At 30.7% G+C, this 5,712-nt stretch overlaps 1 pseudogene; it reads right to left on the bottom strand.

Moving 5' to 3' along the window:
- Positions 1 to 2,713: 2,713 nt before the first annotated feature.
- On the bottom strand, positions 2,714 to 5,426 carry LOC126716382 (loganic acid O-methyltransferase-like; annotated as a pseudogene).
- Between the last annotated feature and the right edge of the window lie 286 nt (positions 5,427 to 5,712).

Below are 5,712 nucleotides of genomic sequence, written 5' to 3'. Positions count from 1 at the left end.
GTTGATGTGATAAATTTTGTTCATCCAACTTGGTAATAGGCATGGAGGTGTAAGCCGTGTGTGCGGAGAAGATGATAAATTTTGTTCAAATTTAAGAATTTCATAATAATGTGATGTAATAATATTATATATTTTTAATTTGAATTATTTGTGTAGGCCCAAGAGACCTAATTTTATTGCAAACCCATGTATGCCTAACCCTAGCTCGCTCTCTCTCTATAAACCCTACTTTAAAGTAATGTCTAAAGACCAAAAGCTTGACGTTGGAGACATGACAAACAAGGGTGCTTGATTTATGTCATTTTTTTTTTCTCTCTCTTTCTCTTTTTGGTGAAATTTTTTTATCAATCCAATCATTTAATTTAGTTTTAAATAGTAAGGTTGTTCTCTATATACAAAAATCTACTAGAGCCATTTAGCCTGTTATTGTAGGCAATCAGAAAAGATAATTTTTGTGGTTATCGCTATCCGCCAATAGTATTCACCATTCCGAATTTTAAGTTGGGTTATTTTAAGGTTTAGTTGTTGGGAGAATATTCAATGTGAAGCATATTTTGTTAAATGGGTATAAAATTTGATATGTTTGATGCTCCGTTTTATTTTTTATATTAATTGGGAATCTTTGGGTTATGGGATAAGAATTATGGGTTTAAACTAAATTTCTCAGAAAAAATGATAGTATGGTTGCTATAGTAGGCACCCCCTAAACAATAAGTTTAGGGATATAAAACTTTTTTTAATATATTAAATTCATATTTTGTAGATTTTATTTTTAAGTTAGATAAAAAGCTGCATATTTTGGGAAACATATTCAATTCCAAGTGCGTTAACAAATTTTGTAATTTTTATAATGACTTTTTTAAAATAAATTTTATGTTCCATAAGTTTTTTTTTTATTCATTGTAAATAATAATAATAATAATAATAATTGTACAAGAAATTTTTTTTCTTCCTTTTATAACATATTTTTGTTAATAGATAAACCAAGATCAAATCATATATCATACTCAACATAGTTAGCGACTAGTATAATATAAAACCGAAGCACAGATGACTCTTTTATTGACTTCATAATATTCTTACACCTCACCTTGGTGGCCTCACAATTTTCCACATCATTATTATTTATTAATATGAATTATTATTTAGTTTAAAGGGTGCATTTGTGTAAGTTATTGAAAAACAATGTTTTGAATTTACAATGAACATTTGTACAAAAGTTACCAGGAGTTGTAGTTATAAAACAAAGTTTTGGGTTTTAAAAACGTTATTTTATGCTCCCAAAATGCCTAACTAAACAGACCCAAAGTTTCAAACAAAATCTAAATCACTCCCTCATGCAGAAAAAGAAAAAAAAAAAAAAAAAAAAGACCTAATGCAGAAGAAATCTCTCTCTCTCTCTCTCTCTCTCTCTCTCTCTCTCTCTCTCTCTCTCTCTCTCTCTCTCTCTCTCTCTCTCTCTCTCTCTCTCTCTCTCTCTCTCTCTCTCTCTCTCTCTCTCTCTCTCTCTCTCAGAGTAAGCTAAATCATTATCATCTACTATTTTATTTTTAATTTGAATTATTTTTTAGTTTAAAGTCTCAAACAAAATCTAAATCACTCCCTCACGCAAAAAAGAACAAGAAAAGAAAAAAAGAAAAAAAAGAGACCTAATGCAGAAAAACTCCCTCCCTCTCTCTCTCTCTCTTTAAATCTCTAAGCTTCCCCCAAACCCTAAACGCAGGCAGTCGCTTCCATTAAAAAGATTGCAGCCACATCAAATGCTCTCCTTCCACAAATTCATTATGCTATTTTTTTTTAATTATAAACCGATTGATGAGATGCTTGAGCTAGTGCGATCACCTTTCTCTAAAATGTTGTCATTCTAAAGCATAACCCCAAATCAACATTAAGAAAAGAGAATTTGCTATAGTGGGTGTTTGTTAGGTATCAAAGGTTGTGTTTTACAACCATTTGATGTGACAATAAAACATATCAAATGATTGGCGATGCATGGGACAGTTTAACAAAATTAAATTTGCTATGTAATTCTATACCATATTTTTTTATATGCTCTCTATTAAGCTATTATTATAATAATTTATAGCTTTAAGAATTGTACTTGGCAATTTTCTATGTATTTTATAAAATGTTCTATGTATATATGATCAAGATTTGAAAGATTTATGGGTGCTACCTTTATTTTATTAAACATTGTCAGGGATGGTGATACTCTTATTTTATGTTGAGATCTATGATTTCTTAAACATTGTAAAAAGCATTTGTCTCATTTCCCTTCTTACAATTCATGACAAAGCACCACATAACAAAGGATGCTTTGGAATTGAAAAAATGGGTAGGGACTAAGGTTTAGTTTGAATTTAGTTTTACTAGCAAACTTTGTAGAAATATTAGTCATGATTAACAATAATAGTATTGATGAACCCAATGGATTATAGGATAATTTCTTACAAATTTTTTGAAAATGGACCGTGAATCATGTGGTATATTGGCTAGTTATATTTAACTGCACAACCAATTGATGAATTGAAATATCGAATTGTGAACTCAAGTGTAATTCTTTTCATTACAATGCAATGAATCGAATATCTTAGAGCTTTGTTTGTACTTGCCACTTGCTTTACATTCATTTGTTGTTACTTTTCCTCTAAGTTATGACTTTACTAAACATTATTCATATAAAAGAGGCTGAGTCTCTATTGTTATGGACCTTTATTTATCAACTTAAGTACATTTGTAGCTGATATCAAAGTTTCTTTATGACATTGAAATAAATATTGTGTTGAAACATATGCAAATTTGTGACACAATAAGAAGTCTTACGTTTGCTTCAAAAGTTGCATCATATGTGTTTCAAAACAATAAAGAGTTGATCTCCTTCATTGTATTTTGACTCCAACATGCTGATAAACTCTTCTTCTTTCTTACAGAATCGATCAAATAGTTCATCAATAATCTCAACTCCAGAATGTTTGCTTATTATACCCTCCATCAGCTCTTGCATAAGGTAGTGTTATCTCCATTCTTTCAATGCTAAAACACTCATTTCTTTCCACGAGTTGCGTCATCTCCTTGGGTGAGGCAAAATACACAGGTAAGTTAAAGGTGTCCACCTGAGCTTCACCAATTAATCCCTACAAAGATAAGAGTAGGTATTTTGGTTTGAAAATACTAAAACTATTATATTACTAGAAAATGCCTATAACTTGATGTGGTAGTGGATGCGATTGGTCCTATTTCAATAAAATAATAAATGAATATTTGAATTATTATGATTTGTACATAAATTAGTTTGCAAAGCATATGTAATAAAATTTATAGTATCTCTAGCATCATTCTTTTTGTTTTTACACATATGGAACATAAATTGTTCTTGGAATAATGCATAACTAGGAGAAGTGAGAATCTCCAACCTCTACAAAAGAGATCCTCATGAAGTGGTTTTCTTTTTATATTGCTTGCCTAGCAAACTGCTTGTACATTATATAGACCAATGAGTATATAAACGTTTACGTTTTACAAAATTTTGTATTTTTTAAGTTCCAAATTCTAAGTTCATATGCTGACATTTAAAATAAGTTCAATAAATTTACTTGGAGTGATCTATTTGACTTGAAAATTTTTCTAGTGCAAAAAGTAATAGTTGATTGCTAGCTTACCTCCTTTGCCATACCCATGAGGCACTGTCCCAGGAAATCAAAGATCCCGCCTTTCAATGAACTGGAATGAGGAATCCCATTCGGAATACCTGGCATAATAAGCACCATTAGTCCACCCACCACAAGCTCTTTAGCCCTACAATCTAAAAAGGCTGTTATGTCCTTAGCAAATTGGGTTGTAAAAGCTTGAGCTACTTCATCTGGGGCACTTGCATAGTGAACCCTCCCCTTGTTCCACGCAGCAGAGTTCTTATTTTGCACTTGTTCTGGCACCTTGAGAGACATTGGAGTGCATAAGATGAATATACAAAATCGAGAGAGAAATTAGGGAATAACCGACCATGGAAAGACCCTGGCACTCCAGTTGCAAAGTATGGCCTTTCTGGTGGGAGACAGGCAAAGAGGGTATTAAAATCATTGGATGCGTAATCGTTGAAGAACACTTGAAATTCAGGCATTTGAGAAGCAAAGCCTTGGGATTGGTACTTTTGTTGCACAACATTTGTTATATTTTGCATAGCAATAAAGGTATTTGGCCCAACCGAACATCCCAAATCTGCTATACGGAATGTGCCCTTTGAACTAGAAAATATTTTTTCTACATCAAGCTTCTCCGCAATTACATCATCAATTATTGCCTTCACAGCATTTGCACCTGCCCTCTGCATACTAGGTATGTCAATCATAGTAGTTTTCGACTTTTTTAAATGTCACTTTTTATTATATATAGTTTTTCTTTTCTTTTCAATCTTTAAACAATCCTATTTTCAAAAAAGATATACCAAATGGGCACTAGGTTTATCTAAATGGACACTGAGTTAAGTAAGCCATTATTAACATATATGCACAAGAATATAACAAGAATCATTGGTATAGTTGAATTGTGGTTATAAACTTATAATTGATTTTGTAAATGAATCCATTGGCTTTTTGGTAATCTCTCTTTCTTTTTGGCCACTCTGACTAAAACACGTCACTAGAATACACAACATTAATTTAAAGAGACGATAAAGTTTCAAAAATAAATTTTTTTTATTAATACTTTTTGCTCCTTGATAAACTTTTTTTATATTATTAGATAGATAAACTTTTTTATATTATTAGATAGATAAACCACGCATTCTATTAGTCAATAAAGGAAGTCTTTTTTTTTTTTTTTATTTTTAACAGAGATGTCATATATATATATATTGAAAATTTCATCGTTGAATTATATGTTCTATATATTCTTAACATATATGTCTTTCATGTCAATCGAATGTTATTTACCATTCAATTTATAAACTCATCTTTTATGCATTGTTTTGATCTACAAAAACTTGAATTTAAACACTTATTGATGACATGGTATATTTGATCATCTTGAAATTTTGCAAGCTTGGAGAATAGATGAAGATAATGAAATCCAATGGTGGGTTTGTTTTCGCATTTAATTAAAATATAATATAACATTGCTTAAAATTATATTATGTATAACTTTTTTTTTTTTTGAGAAGCTATTATGTGTAACTTGAACCCAAGAGATTTATTATCATGCACATTATTTGGCTGGTAAAAATTCATTACCAAATGATATACACATTAGTATGCAACATACCTAGCAAGGATGGGATCAACCAAACTTAGTATAAGAAGAGTGTAAGAAATAGGAGAAATAGATGGTAAAATTGAAGAAACCTGGGAGGAGGAGTTTTTGGAATAACTATTAATGCCATCTTCGCCATTCATTGGATAAGATTCAGGCACTGTATATCTATTGTTGCTCATCTTTAACTCTCTCTCTCTCTCTCTCTCTCTCTCTCTCTCTCTCTCTCTCTCTCAATAATATTAATAAGGCACTCGATTTTATAGAATTTTGTGGGCTTTCAAGTTTTAACTTTATGGAAGAGGGCGATTCTTTGTCACAGTGATTTTTTTTTTTTTTTTTTTTTATGACAATCACGGCAATATTTTTCCAAAAACAGAAGGACAGATGTTTCCAATAAAAAAATCCATATACTATTTTTTTTCTTTGGTCAATTATTTGTATCATATGATATACTATATAATAAAA

Source organism: Quercus robur, chromosome 3, assembly GCF_932294415.1.
Source record: "Quercus robur chromosome 3, dhQueRobu3.1, whole genome shotgun sequence".
NCBI classification, from domain to species: domain Eukaryota; kingdom Viridiplantae; phylum Streptophyta; class Magnoliopsida; order Fagales; family Fagaceae; genus Quercus; species Quercus robur.
Note: the sequence above shows the minus strand (reverse complement) of the source record. Positions and strands in the feature narration are given on the sequence as shown.